Below are 19,248 nucleotides of genomic sequence, written 5' to 3' on the forward strand. Positions count from 1 at the left end.
GCAGGCCAATGCTGTTGTAGATGATGCTGCAGATATGTTCACACAATGTTGTTCCTCACCTGATACACAGACCTGTCAACTTAAATGCACCATCTGCCACTGTTTAAATGAAATAATGATTTAAAAGCCTCACAAAACATATACAAACTTTAGAAAGCATTATTATTTTTTTTTACTACAAACATGAGCTGTAAATTTTGATTCAAGAAAAAGGAAACCACAAAGTTCTTGAATTCCCTCTGAGATTAAGTTAGAATCCAGATCTTCCTGAATTCAACTCTTTTTAATATTTTGCATCAGATCTTCAGTTGATCTGGTTTTCCAAAAGATATAAGTTTCACTTTCATAATTCATTCCCAGTTTGGCCTGGAATAAGATAGCTTACCTCCACATTCCTGGCAAGAAACCTTTCTTTGCTGGAAAAAGAGTTCACCTCTTAACTGAATGTTTGGCATGAGATCAGGAAAAAAATAAGATCTGATTTCTTTTACACTTGACTTCCTTTTTTATGTGACCCTTATACAGAATTGTCTTTATTCTTCACTCTGTCAGCTGGAATATAATAAATTATGCCAGTTCCTGTTGATCTAGCACCCTTAGGAATTCTTAAATATATTCCACAAATAATGTACCTATCAGTTCATTGAAATCTAGCAGCTTGAGAATTCATTCATCTCAAACAAAGGATGTGAAATGTGTCTTCTCTACTTTCTAAGAGGCCCAACGTACCAACTGCCTTTAAACTGGTATTTGGTTTTCCAAGCTTCTAACTAGTGCCAATGTTCTTTCTTAACAATGTTGCTGACTCCTCAGTCTTAGCCTCCTCTCTCTTTGCCTTCCGGGCCTGCAAATTTTTCTCGTCCAATTTTTAAACCACTGTTGCTTTGTTTACACAAGTTAACAATCCCCTACCAACTCTCCTTTCTCCCTCCTCTCTCAACAGCCTAGTCAAGAGGGAAGGCATGGAGGAAGGATGTGGGTTCTACAGTGCACGGCGTGAAAAGAATGGTGGTAATTAAACCAGTGTTTGCCATGCCAGTGTACGAATGAGAAAACTGCAAAATAAAAAGATGACATTATTTCAATCTCATGATGAAATAAGACCAATATACCCAGAAGAACAGTGCTTAATAAAATCTCTAATTGAAATGATATAAATGTGGTTGACTAAATGGAATACAAGAGCTTAGGTTATACAGAAGATCTATTATTGCTTAGCTCAGATCAGTATCTGTATCTCTATCCCTGTATCTATAGCTATGTCTATAGCTGCATCTAATCTATATCTATGTCCATGTCCATATCTCTCTCTCTATATCAATCACGATCTCTATCTCTATCGATAGCTGGATCTGTATCTATATGTGTGTCTATCTACAGAGAGAGGATGCCACAGCTCCACCACTAATATTATGGTGTCTAATGTAATGTCTTGAACATTCCAAACTCTCAGATCCCTTGTTTAGTTGGTTTGAAGTGAGTTTTTATTTTGAGTCCAAAAAAATAAAACAGAAGAATGTCTTAAAGACTTAATAAGAATTGTCCTGGCAGGTGTGGTTCAGTGGGTTGAGTGTCATCCCATGCACTGAAAGGTCACTGGTTCGATTCCCTGTCAGGACACATGCCCAGGTTGCAGGCTTGATCTTCAGTAGGGGTGCATGCAGAAGGCAACCAATTGATGTTTCTCTCTCACATCAATGTTTCTCTCTCTGCCCCTCTCCCTTCTTCTCTCTCTAAAAACCAATGAAAACATATTTAAATAAAAAAAATATTTAATAGGAAAAAAAGACCCATGAAGTGTTCTCAGTTGAATGTTTAGAATAAGAAGGAAAATAAAATGTATCTGTCAGGGTTTAGTCAAGAAAACAGTGATTCCAGCAGCTATTTTAATGGAGAGAATTTCCTATAGGAAATTGGTTACGTTAGTACTGAAGGGCTACAAAGGTGAAACACAAACAAAATGGAAATAGCACAGAGAGTGGTTTCCAGGGGCAGCCTTCATCTGTAGGGCTAAGGGAACCAAAGAGAAGTATTGGCCATTAGCCTCTGGACGCTTGGAGCAGGGTTCCCATGGGGCTGAGACCCACACCTTTGAAGGAGAGCCACTCTCCAGGCGATGCTGGGATCCCAGGAACACTGAGGAAGAACTAATGGAGCTGAACCCACACTTCTGAGGAGCTGGCCCCACGTGGCTGTGCTAGGATTTCTGATCTGCCTCATTAGGATGTACAACAAACAAAAAGAAAGGAAATTGTAACTAATTGCCACTGGCACTGACTGCTGCTGCCCGAGAGTCAATCATAGCATGACGCTGGAAGGAACAGGAGTGGAAAGGAAGGAGTATTTCCCTTCGTCCCCCTCCAGCCTCCCATCTGTCCTCCTTGTCGGGGCCTTGTGGGAGACAGCTGGCAAACAAAATTGTAGTTTGCTGAGTCCCAGCTTCAGAATTATGAACCAGAGTATTGAAAGCTGTGAGAGACGAAAACATGATAACCAACCAACACAAGGGAGCAGAGGGAAAAACAGAAAAGCAGATACACTACGTGACTGCAGCTCAGTGTCCGGGTGTGTGATGATGGGCGCTGCAGAGAGGGGCTCAGGAAGGGCGCTTAGGAAGCCCAAGAGGTCAGGAAACTCTTTGCCCTTCGTAGAGCCTTCAATCTAGTTCAGACTTCTTTCTCCATATCATGGACACCACTGCCCTTGTCTAACACCTGCAATGAGTCCTCATTGGCTGTGGACTAAAATTCAACTGTCTTAACATTTGTGATCTGCCTCCTTCTTCCTCTCCTTTTTTTATTTTTTCTTTATTGATTTTAGAGAGAGAAGAAGGGAGAGGGAGAGAGATAGAAACATCCATGAGAGAGAACATCGGTTGGCTGCCTCCTGCAGCCCCCCCCCTACCCCCTATCCCCCCGCTGGGCATTTGGCCCAGAACCTGGGTATGTGCCCTGACCAGGAATCAAACTGGTGACCTCTTGGTGCATGGATCAATGCTCAACCATTGAGCCACACTGGCCGAGCCCTTCCTCTCCTTTTCTTCCTCACATGGGCCCTAGCTCCAGTTCCCTTAAATGACATACCAGTTACTCTGAACATGATGTGTGGACATCTGCACAGGATATTCTGTCTTTCCAGAACACTTCTATTTATTATCCAGGACAAAATTGAACTGTTCCCTCCAGATGAGTCCTGTCTGTGGAGCCAGCACCTCTAATAAACCATCTGCCCATTTCTTTCTTCTTCTCTGACCTCCTGTCCCGTTTCCCTCTCCCTGGCTCACTGTGTCTGCTGCATGTGCCTCTCTGTTCTTGTCTCGGGTTTGGCACTGGCTTCTGCCCTCCTTGAAGAACTCTTTCCCCAGATTCCCATACAGCTCACCCTTCACTTCCTGTAAATCTTGGCTCAAATAAATGACATCTTCCTCAGCTTTTCTTAACCATTTTTTAAAAGAAAATTGTAGACCGCAAACCCATTTGCCCTCATTCGCTGTCTCTCTTCTTGCTTGTTTTCTCTACACAGACCTTATCACTTTCCAGTATACCATGTAACTTAAAACATTTGCTTCATGAAGGCAAGTTTTTGGTTTGTTCTGCTTGCTGCTTGTCCAAAGCCCCTGGAGAGGGTCAGCCACATGTGAGGGCTCAGAGAGCGCTGTTGATTGAATGAATTAGGCTGAATAAGGCATTGCAAAGCTCTGGGGGTGCTGAAAATTTTAGCTGCCAAAGAAAGGCAATGAAGCATGAAAGCAAAAAAGTAAATAAATAAACAGGAGGCTGGTGGGTTTGGTGATTGTGTGGTTGCTGGTGAGCAGTAAGAGGGTAAAAGGTCATTTTAACAGGATAAAGAAACCCTATTTACAAAGTTTGAGGGGAGTGGGTGTTAAGACAATGAATTCAAACTCTTTTTTTTGTCTAAGATTATCATTTCTTGAATGTACAGAAAGACATGGAAAGAAAAAGTAAATAATTTTTTTAAAAAGAAAAATTTGAGACTATTTTTTTAAAGTAACACCAAATAAGAATTTGATAGTTTTTAGAACACATTCTTGAAGGAAAAGGAGGCAATGGATTGTGAGCATAAGTAGCATAGTTAAGAGATTAAACAAATAAATACTCCTTGTCCTCTGGGCTGGAGGAAAAGCAGAAAAATGAAGGTAAAATTTTTTTTTCAGGGGAACGTGGAGAGTCGAAGAATGCCTGTGAGTGAATGAGGAAGTTGTAGAGCCAAATTATACCATCTGGTCAGATGAGAAGGACCCAGTGTTCCGCAGCAGCAGCTGGAGGACCACAGAGAGAGAACCACCGGGGCCCACACTGTCCTGCTCTGCCTGTCCATGCTGGGGCCTTTCGCGTGGTTCCTCGCCCTTCCTGCAGCAGCATCTCAAGGCAGGCATCTCACAGGGCAAGGGCAGAATGAGGCAGTCAGCGTTTCCGAATGGAGGACATGGCAATGCTCTGGTAGAAGCAAAGCCAGTGGGCTGATCAGAGCTTTTCTCCAGGCCTGGGTAGGTGGAAAGTGGAGAGGAAGAAAAGAGAATGTCATTGGCTTGGGTTTTTGACGAAGGTAGGATGTATGTTGGGGAAGATCCAGCTTTATTTCACATAAAAGAAAGGACATTTACAGCAATGTTAATAGTGTAAGAGATGGCCCTCTACCTGGAGCCAACTCATCCCACTGGAGTGTGCAGCAGAGAGAGACAGCTGGCCTGCAGGGGAGCTGGAAATGGGGCTGCGGAGAAGCAATGAAAACCAAGCAGAGTGGGGAGTGGGGTTGAAGTCATACTCTGGGGTGGCGACTGAGGTCACAGTGATGAAGAGGGTAAGTCTGTTGTGAGTAGTTCTTGAGAGAACTTTGAAAAAGACAACCTCAGAGCAATGCATTTAGATGGTGTGTGTGTTCAGTGTAGCGATACTCATGTTCATTTTCAGGCCTTAGTGTTCCCTCCACTCACTCCTCAGTTCGCCTTGTAAGGCAACCTAGTGATTCCGTAACACTCATGGGACAATACCAAGATACCAGCCTGTTAAAGTCATGTGAATTTTGTTTGTGCTTATTATTTATTAGAGAGAGAGAGAGAGAGAGAGAGAGAGATTGATTTGTTGTTCCACTAATTTATTCATTCATTGGTTGATTCTTGTATGTGCCCTGACCAGGATCAAACCCACAACGCTGAGGTATTGGGATGACACTCTAACCAACTGAGCTACCTTGCCAGGGCTCACATCACTTCATTTTGAGAGTAAGAAATTCATTGATTAAAGTATACGATTTCTGTTATTACACTCTGATGAGTTGTTTTCAAACCGAGAGTTTAAATTATTTATAAACATTATTGAAGTGCTTGAGTTCCTGAGGTCTGTGTAGATACATAACATGTGAATAGATTAATGTAATGTTGGTGTGCCAAAAAATGAGCAGAGAAATTAGTTTGCATCTGTATAAATCTCTGGGTTCTTCTTTATCAGGTGTCCTTTCATTTTCTTTTATATTAAATTCAGAGTATTTGGGGACACTAAATTCTGAGATCTCTGGTATTTTAAATGTGCTAATAATATATTGAATATTCTCATGTCATTTGAACTATTTCAAAATAAAGTTTAAGCCTGGCTGGTTCAGTGCATTGAGCAGTCCCATGGACTGAGAGGTCCCAGTTCAATCCTAGTCAGGGCACATGCCCAGGATGCAGGCTCGATCCCCAGTAGAGGGCGTGCAGGAGGCAGCCAATCAATGTTTCTCTCTCACATAGATATTCCTATCTTTCTCTCCATTCATCTCGCTCTAAAAAAAAAAAAAATCAATAAAAACATAATAAAAAATAAATAAAGTTTAAGAAATAAAATTTAATTTGTTGTTTTACAGATTATATATACAATTTTTAAGAGGGATAAAATTAAGAATTGTTGATAGGAAGCAGTATTAAATCACACATTTAAAAAAAATCATTATATAAACTCTAAGAAATTTTTAAATTTCATACTCTCACCTGTTAGTTATTCTGGATTCAATCATTTCCAGAATGGTATATTTATACTGTTAAGCCATGAGCCACATTATTCCATTATAGAATTTTATACACAGGAAAAACAACAAAAACATGCTCTTCAAAAGTATACTGAATGTGTAACCCAGCCCCATGATTCTTTTAAAAGCACTTTATTTATCAATAGATGAATCTAAATAGCCTGCCAAATGTACACAGCCTGCAGAGATATGCAAAAATTTGGCTTGATTTGGTTATGACTGTTGAACATGTCTAAGTATCTACTTATCTGTGTTGTGACCCGTAATGTCACCTGATATGTTCTCACTGTGTGTGAAGTGTGGAAAGATGTGCTGCCAGGATGTAATACTTACCTGTAGGGTAAACACTGACTTGCTCATTAAATTTCCCTGCCTTGTTACCATGACCTGTCCTTTGACTATTAATGGCAGCTAAAGTAATAAGACTATAAAGAAGCTCATTGCCTCAAGAAAAGGTTTTATAAATGTTGAAAGTACAAATGGCTACACAACAAATAAAATATGTACAAGAATATTGAATTCATTGTGTGTGTTTAAGTAAAATCTATAATATACTGGGAATGACCATAATTACTTAAATTTAAATCAAGAAGGACAACCATGCCCTCTCAAAGTTATACTCTTCTATTTGACCAAAGACTCCTTCATGAAAACATGCTTCCTGGGGGCAGGGACTCTGTTCACCCATTGTATTTCCAAAGTTTAGTACAGTGGCTAGCCCATATTGGGAGCTCTATGTATAGTTGAATAAATGAATGAATGAATGAATGAATGAATGAATGAATCGTATGTCACACCCAATGTTTTGATACCCACACAGCATACTTTCTGTTATATTCCAAAATAGTCTATTAGAATCAAAATTAGCTGAATATCTGAAGACCGTTGAAACAAAAGTTTGTGGAAATTTATTATTTTTATTTTTAAATGTTCTATTACCCTGAACATCCGTCCACAGGGAAATGTTTTCCTAGGCTCTGGCTACATGACCACAGGAGAATTGGACCAGTGCTGAAAAACTAATTGAACAATTCAACCAATCTGTTTTGCTGAGGGCTGTTTAATACATCACAAGTGTCAGGACTGGTTCCCCACTGCTGAAGCCCAGCACGGAGATGAGTCATGAGTCGCTGTGCCAAGGCAATCTGCAGATTCTTCCGATTCTTAGTTTTAGTACTCAGGCCATGATATTTTATATTCATGAGCATCACACATTATTCATCAAAAATCTGAGAGCAACAGCAATTACAGTCATACTTAAGAGATCTATTCCCAGAAGGGTGGGTCTGTTGGTTAGAGCATCTTCCCATATACCAAATGGTTGCAGGTTCAATTTCTGGTCAGGGCATGTACCTAGGATGCGGGTTTGATCTCCGGTTGGAGCACATGCAGCGAGGCAACCAATCAGTGTTTTGCTCTCACATTGATGTCTCCCTCTCTCTCTCTCTCTGAAATTAATAAATGCATATCCTCGGGTGAGGATTAAAAAAGAGAGAAAGCGATCTAGCTAAGACTCTTGAGCAACTGCAGGAGGAAAGAAAGCAGAGTGGCTCAGAGGTCAATGGAAGTGGCCTTTCTGGTGTATTTTCCAACTTTGTGTTCAAATTCAATAGCTTTAGGCACACCCTAACACCTTTAATGAAAATTTTGTCTTCTAGAAGAATTGGTTAAAAACTAAATGTAACTGATTTTTAGTTTGACCATAAAGCAAGAGAATCACAAAGAGGATCCAATTGTCATGTCTTAGTATAATCCATGTGGAGCAGGCTGGTTTGCTTGTACCTGGGAGATTGCCTCAGGATGGTGTATTATTAGAATAACTAAGAACCCAGAAATAACAATGATTAATTTAAAATAAATTTTCTAGTATTCCTAGATGGGATTCTGGAACAGAAAAGGGCATTGGCAAGAAACTAATAAAATCTGAATTTGTTTTTCTCCATAATATCTTATTCGCTACATATGACAGCCTTATTTTATATGAGAGAAACTACACAAGGGTGTGAATATCAGGAAGCAAGGGTCATTGGGGGACATTTTGGAAGTTCATTATTATATGTGCTTTTAAAGAAAACATATTCTACAATTACTAGAAATAGTGTTATAAATGTACTTTATCTCAAGCTGTGTATTTGTGTTCTCAAAACTGTTATATTCTTTTTAAAATTTTAAAATAATGGATTATACACATAGTAAAACAGGCAAAGTTTGAAATCATATAAATGCATACATCTATCTAACTACCATCCATATCAAGAATTGAGACATTAATGATACCCAGAAATCTCTATCAGGCCCCCTCTGAGTATCTACCTCTCCAAAGGGAACTATTATTCTGACTTTTAACACTATAGTTTTTCCTGTCTTTTTAAAATTACATAAGTAAAATCACACAGTATACACTCTTTTGTGCCTGGCTTCATCTATGCAATTTTATGAGTGTAACCATGTTGTTTCATCTGTCAGTGGGTGATTTGCCTTCACTGCTGTGTAGAAATAGACTATATGATTGTGTGAAAGCATTTATATTTTAACTGTTAATGTCCATTTGGGTTATTTCTAGTTTGCAGCTATTACAAAGAATGCAACTATAAAACTTTTATACATGCATTTGCTATACAGATGCATGCAGTTCTATAACCCTATATTAGACGTGGGCGAAATTGCTGGGTTAGAGGTATGAATACGTTTAATTTGAACAGTATTTCTAGATAGTTTTCCCAAGTAGTTTAACCAAGTTAAGTTCCTTCCACAAGCATCATATGAAAGTTCTTGCCCCACATCCTCATCAGTCCTTTATACAAACAGTTTTATCAATTTTTAATGTCAGTTCTTCTGATGTGCAGTCGGCCCTTGTTTATCACGGTTAATCAGTTCCAGACTCTACCATGATAAATTAACTTCCACAAAGTAAGATTCTTTATTTATAAACAGTTGTTCCTCACCACTTCATGCTTCAACTTTCGTGGCTTCACTCTATTGTGTTTTTTTCTAGTATAGTATAGTATAGTATTATATTTTTTTCAAATATAGTATAGTATTTGAAAAAATCGCGATAGAGTGAAGCCGCAAAAGTCGAAGCACGAAGTGGGAGGGACGACTGTATGCACCGTAGTATTTGTTATCATTTTAATTTTAATCTTCCTGATATTTAGTCAGTGGTGTTCCAGTAACAACTTGCACTCCCCAAAATATTTGCATATAATACATAAACACAAACATATACTTTAATGATAAATTTTATTAATGCTCTATGATGTGTTGCACACAATTTACAAATAAAAATAAAAAAATTAATATTTATTATAATTTCTACCTAAGCAAGTGATTGTTACAGAATGTTTGGTGATTTAAAAAAAAATTTTTTTTTTTTTTATGGAACTCTTATTTCTATAGCTAATCTGTAGTTGCATTTCAACCACGATTTGAAAAATAAAGATTGCACCTCAATCCACAAAATATTTTCCCAATAAATACACTGTATTAAGTCTGATGTTATATTCTGTTAAAATAGTTTTTAATCTCATGCAAATTATATTTATAGAACTGAAATCTCTTTCCATTCCCCACTGGCTTAGTAGAAGACAAATATTTTCTCATTTCTGCCTCTGCATTCTCTCTCGTGAGGTATCACATGACATATTGTACTTTCTGGAAAACTCCATCAAACACTCATAAAAGAATGAGAGTAAAAGAGATAACTAGAATTGAAGTATTATTTTGAAAATAGTTTTGATCTTGTGGATCAAAAGGTCGTATGGGCTCCCGGGGTCCCCAAACCATATTTTGAAAACTACTAGAAAATGAATCCAGATTCAGGTTCAAGTTTATATGAGAATTTAGAATATGGTATAAGTGCTTTCAAATCACTGAGAAAGTTATTTTGCATTTTGTTGATATTTTTATTATCTTACTGTAGAGAAAGGCTTCGTAAGTCACATACAAAAACAAGAATCCATAAAGGAGTATGTTAATAGATTTTACTTCATAAAAAGTAAAAACATATGGCAAAAGCCACCAAAAATATTGGAAGGCAAGTGATGATCTGGGAGAAAATACTTGAAACACATGTAACAAAAAGCAGGGTTAATATCTATTATATTAAAAATAACCCTTCAACTCTGGCTGGTGTCGCTCAGTGGTTAGAGCATCGGCCTGTGCACCAAAAGGTCCCAGGTTCAAGTCCCAGTCAAGGGCAGGTATCTGGGTTGCATGTTTGATTCCTGGCCCCGGTCAGGGCTCATGTGGATCAACCAATCGATGTGTCTCTCACACATTGATGTTTCTCTCTCTCCCCTACTCCTCCCTGCCTCCATTCCACTCTCTAAAAATCAATGGAAAATATCTTTTTAGGTAAGAATTAACAAAGTAAATAAACAAACAAACAACCCTCCCAAAATCAATTTAAATAGTAGAAAAGTATCCCTAGTAATATAGGCAAAATAAATAAACAAAATTCACAAGAAAAAATATGGCCAATAAATATATTAAGAGAAATTCAATTCCAGCATTAGTAAAATTAAAATGAATTAAAATAACAATGGATATTAGCAAAATTTAAATAATGAGATTAACAAAATTTTAAAAGATTTAAAAATTTTTGTGCTGATCTATATGGGCAACAGAGTGGTCTCAGAAGCAGTTGGTTGGATTATGAAATAGTACTGATATCCATTAAAATTTTGTAAATGTATATAAAAATGTTAACTGTGCAAGTATCTTCCCCAGAAGTTTCATTTCTAGGACTCTTTCTATAGAAATACAGATGTACATGAAAAGGTTAGAACAAATATAATTTTGGCAGCATTGCTTATAAGATTAAAATAGTAGAATCATAAAATCCACCAGGATGTGGGAGAAGCTTAAATGGGCTACAAACGTAAAATGGAAGCTAAATGTGTTACAAATAAGTAACATAGCACTCTGGACGGAGTGGTAGAGAAAAGCACTAAAGTAAGTAACTTTGGAAAACAGTATTTCAACTATATATTGCCAGACTAAAAACAAACAAAAAGTATACAAATATCGTTCTATAGTAAGTAAATTTGTTGCACAGGATTATTTGTTAACAAGTCTGAAATGCTTCATGTATATTCTAAGATTAAACAAATGAGACTCAACAACTAAGCAACCGATTGTGGAGAATGAGAACTAGGCTTCTGGCTGCTGGTGGAAGACATTCCAAATAAGGTAAGGGCCAGAATGAGCACTATGGGCCTGCATGGAAACGGAAGATATAAGTGTGAACTCAAGGTTTTAATATACGTGTATGCATGTGTGTGACATATACACATATATGTAGGTAATACAGAAACAGACATAGATATGTGTGAATTTGTGGGCAAAATATCTACTGGGGCTCCTTGGTGAAATGGCTCATACTGGTTCTGGGACAGAATAAGTTCCAACAGTAAGAAAGTGCTCAAAACATGATGAGGTCATGTTAAAAATACCCAGGAGGCTAAAACAACTATGAGGTATCACCTCACACCTGTCAGAATGGCCGCCATCAACAAATCATCAAACAACAAGTGTTGGCGAGTGTGTGGAGAAAAGGGGACTCTAATACACTGCTGGTGGGAATGCAGACTGGTGCAGCCGCTATGGAAAACAATATGGTGTCACCTCAAAAAATTAAAAATTGAACTTGCATTCGACCCAGTGATCCCACTGCTGGGAATATACCCTAAGAAGCCTGAAACACCAATCAGGAAAAATATATGTACCCCCATGTTCATAGCAGCACTATTTACAATAGCTAAGATCTGGAAACAGCCCAAGTGTCCACCAGTAGACGAATGGATCAAAAAGCTGTGGTACATATACACAATGGAATACTATGCAGCGGTAAGAAAGAAAGATCTCTTATCCTTTAAGACGACATGGAGGGACCTGGAAAGTATTATCCTAAGTGAAAGAAGCCAAGCAGAAAAAGACAAATACCACATGATCTCACTTATATACGGAATATAATGAACATAACAGTCTGAGGAATACAGTAGACCCAGACACATGGAAGTAGGGCACAGACTGACATCCCTCAGAAGAGGGGATGGGGGGTGGGGGGGTGGGAAGAGATAAACCACAGAACTTATATGCATGTATGCATGACCAATGGACATGGACAACTAAGCCGGGGACAGGGTGGAGGGGGGGTGGGGTGGGGGGTGCCAATGGGGTAAAAAGGTAAAATATCTGTAACAAAAAAATAAATAAATAAATAAAATTCAAAAAATAAAAAAATAAAAATACCCAGGAGGCAATTTATAGGAAATCCCAATGGAAAGATATGGAGCAAACTGAGCAAAGAGATAAATATTGATAATAATAGATTATAACCGATATAATTAAAAAAAAAGAGAATAGATAACTAACTTGAGGGAGAATTGGTCACTTTTCTTACAATAGAATTCCAATTAATAAACAGAATGATAGTAACAGAAAATTATCAATTAGCACCTAAACCACTAATAATTGTTGCAGACAAGAGTCATTAATGGATGCTAACATTAGTGGGCAAGAGTTGGAAGGAAACTAGGATACTTTCATATTCTTAAAATAGTTACTTAATAATTACAAAGAGAAAATAGTAATTTTACAGTGGTAAACCTCTAGAAAAAAAAAGAAAAAAACTATTTTAAGAACTCTAACTTAACCAAGTGACCAAATTAAAGTGCCCAGCAATGATTGATGTGGACATCATATACCTGCAGACATCATGCAGAAGTAGAACTCAGACTCACTCCTGGGGTATTCTTGCCAAAAATGCATTAACTTAAATTATGAAGAAACACCATAAACCTAGGTTAAGGAACATTCTACCAAATAAGTGGCCAGTAATCTTCAAAAGTGTTTAAGGGATGAAAGACAAAGGAGCTACAGAACTGTCCAGAAAGGAGACTGACCTGTCAACTGAACACAGTGTGAGATCCTGGGTTAGGTATGTCGGCAAAGAGGGCACTAGTGGAATTCCACTTACTCAACTTCAAATTCAATTTGGAAACATTCGAGTGAAATTCTTCATCCGTTACTAATGAAACTGACTTAATTTACTAATTATGATTTTTTTTTTACTACAGTTATGTGAGATGTTAACATTTATGGGAGCTCTATAAATTAGTTTCATCTGGTATTATTTTAAAATTAAACGTTAAAAACTATGAGGAATAGTGGAATCAACTTAAATGAGAATTTAAAAGTATGGTCTATTCCCCTGGTAGAGTATCACACTGCATTTAAAAAGAATACCCATATGTACAGAAGTAAAAAAAGTTGGTGAAATTCTGTTCAAATTTTTAAAAATTGTTGCAGAGTAATGTCTGTATACCCAACAAATTACATATGGGTTTATATGCAAATATTCTAGAATAATTCAAACTAAACAATTCGCTGCGTTTGTCTTAGAGTGAGTTCGAGGAAAGTGAAAGGAGTCTTTCATACTTTATTTATATACTATGTTCTTTTAACTTAGCAACAAGGATGGATTTCTTTTATAATTTATTTGAAAAACAAAGAATAATGAAGGGAGAGAGAGAGAAGTTGCCTTTTGGTTCCTATTTGTTTATAGGATTAAGATAAATTTTACGAAATGGTATTTATTATTGTATTATCTTATCCTTCAAATTTCAACCTTATTTCCCACCAATTGGGTCTTTTTTTTTTTTTTTTAACTTTAGCATTTATCTTTGTGACTAACGTATTCACTTGTTTTAAAATAATTTGCTTTTATTCCCTCTCATATTTGAACATTAGAAGTGGAAAGCTTTGCCACAAGGGGAATGGCTGGGAATGCTAGGCATTCGCCACTGGGGGCCCGGACATTTCTTTCAGTTACTTCTTCAATGTCTTTATTACCGATGGCAGCTGGTGAGGAAGCCGTTCCTTTTAGACGCACTCATTCACGTAGCCTGTTATTTTAACCCAACAACCGTTCTCCAGATGACTCAGCAGAGCGGTTCTTGGCTCCCCACCCCAGCAGGTCCCAGGTCTGTGCTCAGAGGGCTTCTGCTCTGCAGACTCGGATTCTCCGCACCCTCCTGTCTGTCCCCAGCCGCGGGGGCAGCAGTTGGCCCTGCGACCTCCATCTTCCAACAGACCTAAGAAGAGCTGTTGGTCTTTCAGGATTTTTTGGCTTTTTACTTGTTGTTAGGACACAGTGAGGACGTCCAAGCTCCTTTGTGCCAGACAGAAACTGAGCCCCCCGCCCTGATGATGCTGTTAATTTCACTTCACCTGTCCTTACTTCTCTCCCTGGCACACCTACCCGGTGCAGTTTTTATCATGTTCTCTGCTGTACAGTTATATCAAAGGTAAGAAAGCAAGAAATTAGCTTTTAAATGGAAAAGGGAGAGTCAGGGCTAGTGAAGAAATACTTGCAAGGCCAGGGTCACGGTTTAATGAAACGATGAAAGGAAACGCAGGGAAAAGAGATTTTGAAGTTACTGGGCAAAGAGAATGGAACTGATGAATCAGGAATACAGAGGAAAAATGGACTTAACACAACATTCTTCCAAGGATGACCAAAATTTAAATATCTCAGTATTCTTAGGCAGCACATGCTATTTATGATTAGAACAGAACCAGAGGCTCCGAGTCTGATTTCCCCTAAGTTACAATGGTGATTAGTGTAAGGTCCTGATGCCCCCGATACTCCAGAATTCCACCTTAAATGCTTTACCACCCACAGACACACATTATGCCAAAAAGCTTCATTCACCATAAGGTCTGTACCTTGGAACTACTACTGTTATTTCAGGAGTGGAGTTGGTTTTGCAGGCTGTTTTTTTTTTTTTTTTAACAAAAATGACTCTGTCAGAGTATTTTCAAGAAAGCCATTAGGCCATCACACATAGAGCTATGCTTTTAGTGTGGACCTTGATTTTACAAAACCATTTCTTCTGAACATGAAAGGACTTTTATACTAAGCAGCATTTCATCTTGATTATTTTGGACATTATATAAATATACGTTTGCACACAGGAAAGTAAGGAATGGAATTTTACTTGAAAATTATCATGGCAGAAAATGAAATAGATACATGAATAATGAGAAAATGACATTCTAATACTAAAGGAGTAGCTGAAACCAAGGCACTTAGTAGACTTGCTTTTGCAGTGTAATGATGAAATTGTGTGGCGCACAATGCAATAAATTAAATAACGTATCAACTAAGTACTGTTAAATCACATTTAAATATACTACCCTTGATCACCGGAGGAAAGCTCAGTGTGTACACCACGGAAATCAAGTGGTTTTGAACTTACTTATATGATCCTTAAATAAATTATGCTTTGCTAATGCATTGCTTTTGTACAAAATTTTTCTCTAGCCAAAAGAAGAGTCTACTATAAATCCCCAATATAAAATAAGATTACCAAAATTTGCTCTCTTATGACAATGAGAAATATAATCATCCCCCAGAAATGTGATCTTGGTAGTACTCACAATAAAGTGGCATTATTTTAGGGTGAAAAGGACATTGGATTTTGTTAAGAGAAGCGGAATTAAGGAATCAGACGACATTGGGGTTAGTCATTTAGTATAGCCAGGTTTCAGTTTCCCAACTGAGAAATGGAGAATTGCATGTCCTAATGCTAAGATGCCTGGTTCTGATATCAAGTACCATGCAGAGGGAGCTCCCTGTATGCCAAGCAACTTATAAACCTTTCGATTTTGTTTACAGTAATCCATAAGGGAGTTATTACTGTCTCTGACAGATGAGATTCCAGAAATCCAGGAAGGCCCAGTAATGTCCTCACAGTCAGACAGGTAGTTCGTTCTAGAACCTGGATTTGCAGCTGCCTCTCAGGGTCAGAAACCTCTTTTATCCCCCTTCTGTCACAACACTTACTATCCTTAATTAATAGTGCCTCCTGTCCCCCTTTGAGCTGACCCTTTGTTCATCGTTGTAAAATGAAAAAGAAAAAAATCCATTAATTCTTGACTCTTCTGTGGGAACAACAAAAAATTCCCACAAAACGCAATAGAAGGGAATGGTCCCTGCAGGGCTATGGATTGACACTGCTGGGGACAAAGCATGGTCCTCCCACATCCCTGAAAGGACAAAAGGCGCAGCAAAGCTGCTGCGAACATGCCAGAACTGTGCCTCAGCACCTCACTCCCCATTCACCGGCACACCGAGCTATACCAGGCCCCCAGCTCTTTTCAGAGGCTGCACCGTGTCCACAGATCACCGTCTTCCCCTCGCAGTACTGCTGCAAGAAGGACAGCAGACAGCCTGGTGGGAATTGCGGAGCTGGCAGGGAGCATCCCCTGGGAAGGCCCTGAAGACAGGCACCTTCCTTGCCCCTCCGATGGAACTGTCGCGCAAGGTCTCTCATGAGTCTTGTATCTCATTTAAAATTAGAGACGATATCTTTAAATAGAATACATTTCAATTGAGTAATTCCTTGGATTCATATGTACTTTTTTTGAGAATGCTGGGCCTCCCTAAAATCAACCAATTCTTGTTTTGGGGTGCTGGACACTCTCCCCATCAAAGTCACCTGTCACCCAGTGTACCAGTCTCTGTCACCACTCTGGACAAGAAGCAAACACTGTACCACCGTAAGTCAGGAGATCTGGATTTCCAAGGGCCTCCAAGAAGCCAAATCCATAGCCCAGGAGTGAGGCTAGGGTAAGCTTTGACCAGTGGGGAAGCAGCCATGAGTGGAGTTGTGCAGGTGAATTCTCCCTTTACCTCCTGTGGATCACTCGGGGATAGTGAGGCCTCATGCCAACCAGCCTGTCATGAAACAGTGGCCCGTGCGGTAATGTGCCACCTCTGGTGGCTTCGCACCCATCTCCGCCTCGCTGCTCTTGGCACTCACTCGCCCTCTTCTGGTTTTGTACCCCCACCTCCTCCCGTGACAGCATCAGCCTTGCATCCTTGCCTTGGCCTGTGGTCAGTGGGGAACTCGGTCTGCGACACTGGGATCTGCTGAACTGTGAGGATGGAGCCACGTGAGAGAACTGACCTGTGCGAACCTGCTGACTCAAGAAAACGACAGAGAGCAACCTGGCAGCTCTACGTGGGGGGCGGGCAGTTGAAGCCGAGTGACACCGGCTTCCATAGATGTTTCAAGCATGCTGCACACAGCGGCTCATTGAATTGTATTATTCTTGTTGTGAAGAGAAGGAAACGAAAACTTGGAGAGGTCTGGTGACTCACCCAGGCCACGGCTTTCACAGAAGAGTGCTAGAGTTCAGAACAAGTTGTTTATCCCCAACTGGAGACTGCCTTCAATTAATGAATGCAGGAGCTGAGGGAAGACATATCCCTGTACTCAGACACCCTCATTAAAATTTCAGTGCAACAATTCACATATAACTGTATTAGGAGCTCTTCCTGAGGAACAGCAGGAGCTAACATCAAACTAAATGTTAAAATGTAGCCATCTAGTCATTGACTTCCTTCTAAGTCACATCAAACGAAATAATTTCATTTAGGATACATTTCTGAGTGCAAACTCTTTAAAAAAAAAAAAAATGTAACAAGTGTACGAAAACTAATCGCTTCAATAAAAAAGAAAGAAAAACCCAAAGGCCCATTGTGCTGTGGGTATATTATTGGCAGATACTTTAAAATCCAAACTCCAGAACTGAATGTTCAAGCTACTTAAGGGCAGAGCCCCGAGGCGGTGAGTCTGGGCCTGGACATGCCGAGGAGCAGGGGGTGCTGAGGTTGTCAGCACAGTTGAAGGCATTTACAGGAAAGCCAAGATTGAAGGTGAAGGGAAATGAGACGGAGGAAATGAAACGGCTGGATTATTCAAATGTGCTGCCGACAGATCTTCAGCTCTGGAAAAATGCACTGTGTATTCCAGGTAAGTGGATTAGGTTAACTGATTCCAGGTGTTGGGAAGGATAATTGATTCGTTCAGCAAACACTTTTTTTTAAGTACCTACTATGTGGCAAGCGATGCCATGGAAAGGAATGTGTGAACAGCCTTCGATCCATCCTGGAATTCCCCCCAATTCCAAATCACCAGTCTGCATTTCTATACATGTACACGTTCCGAATGTTCGCCATTGTAATTATTGGTTACAGATCTGGGTGGTTCATATGCAGATTTTCTATTTCAAATCTATACCTTACCTCAGATGTCTCCTCCCCCACCCCCAATATCTTGATCTAAATTTACTCTGGCATTTTTGGTGGAAAAGTCCACATGTTTAAAGTGCTTTGATGTCATTGTTTTCTACAGATAACTTTTCAGGCATTACCTAGAGACTTGCAAGGTAAAACACATGACAAATACTAAGATAAAATTTCATTTTAATGCATGCTTTCCTGGAGTAGAAGATCCCACAATCCGGAGGAAATAAAACCATCGAACACAGTACTATTCTTTGTCCTCAATTCTTGGTGACTACAGGACAATAAAAAAGACAACTGAAGTAGAACAAGTTTAAAATGAAAACAACTAGAGGTGTTTGGTTACTCTGACTCGCTTGCTGCTGAAGCATATCACTCTGACAGGAGATTCTTCCAGCAGAAGGCATCTGTCTTTCAGAACTTCGGGTTCATTTCAGTGTGTTGGGAGGGAACACCGTGCAGTGACTTCGTGACTGTGATATGTATAAGCATAGGTTCTGACAAAGATTCTTTGCTTGACCAAACTGCAGTCAGGCTCCTGAACCCTCTCCTGGGCACATCTTCACATTTCTTGTAAATTCAGCTCTAGCAAGAACCCTGCTAAGTCAGTTTAGGAAGAACCCCTCCCTCCCCAGTATCTGATCATCCTCCACATCTGACTGGCTTCCTTATCTCCCATTCTCCCCCAGGCCATACCCGATACCCGGTCACCTTGGCCTGTGCTAGGGGTAAGGAAGATTGCCCCTTACCCTTGATGTTTCCTCTTAGTAATTTTCCTCCACTGGCCCCCTGCCTCTTCCCTTGGCTGTACATTCTCATTTGCCTGTGAAGTACTCAGGGTTGAGCCCAACCTCATCCTCCCACTGCCAAAACCCCATTGTCATGGTCCCTAAACCTATCACAATAGCAGCCCCATTTAAATAAAGTCTTCCTTGTAGTGCTTTAGCAAGTGTCATTGAATATTTCTTCTGTGACATCTCCCAACTTCATATTTTAAATAGATTGAAGAATAACTTGAACTCACATCAATATTCAAATATGCAGAAAATTAATGTAATAGCTTTTATTTAGTCTCTAAGTAATTGGGCTTTCTTTCTACTATTCTACCCACTTGCTAGCAGGAGGGG

The 19,248-nt window shown here is 39.3% G+C and overlaps 1 pseudogene; it reads left to right on the top strand.

The window, feature by feature from the left end:
- The first annotated feature begins 16,114 nt into the window (after window positions 1-16,114).
- LOC118631891 overlaps window positions 16,115-19,248 on the top strand; it is a 36,096-nt pseudogene continuing 32,962 nt past the window's right edge.

Source organism: Molossus molossus, unplaced genomic scaffold (genome assembly GCF_014108415.1).
Source record: "Molossus molossus isolate mMolMol1 unplaced genomic scaffold, mMolMol1.p scaffold_m16_p_16, whole genome shotgun sequence".
In the NCBI taxonomy this organism is placed as follows: domain Eukaryota; kingdom Metazoa; phylum Chordata; class Mammalia; order Chiroptera; family Molossidae; genus Molossus; species Molossus molossus.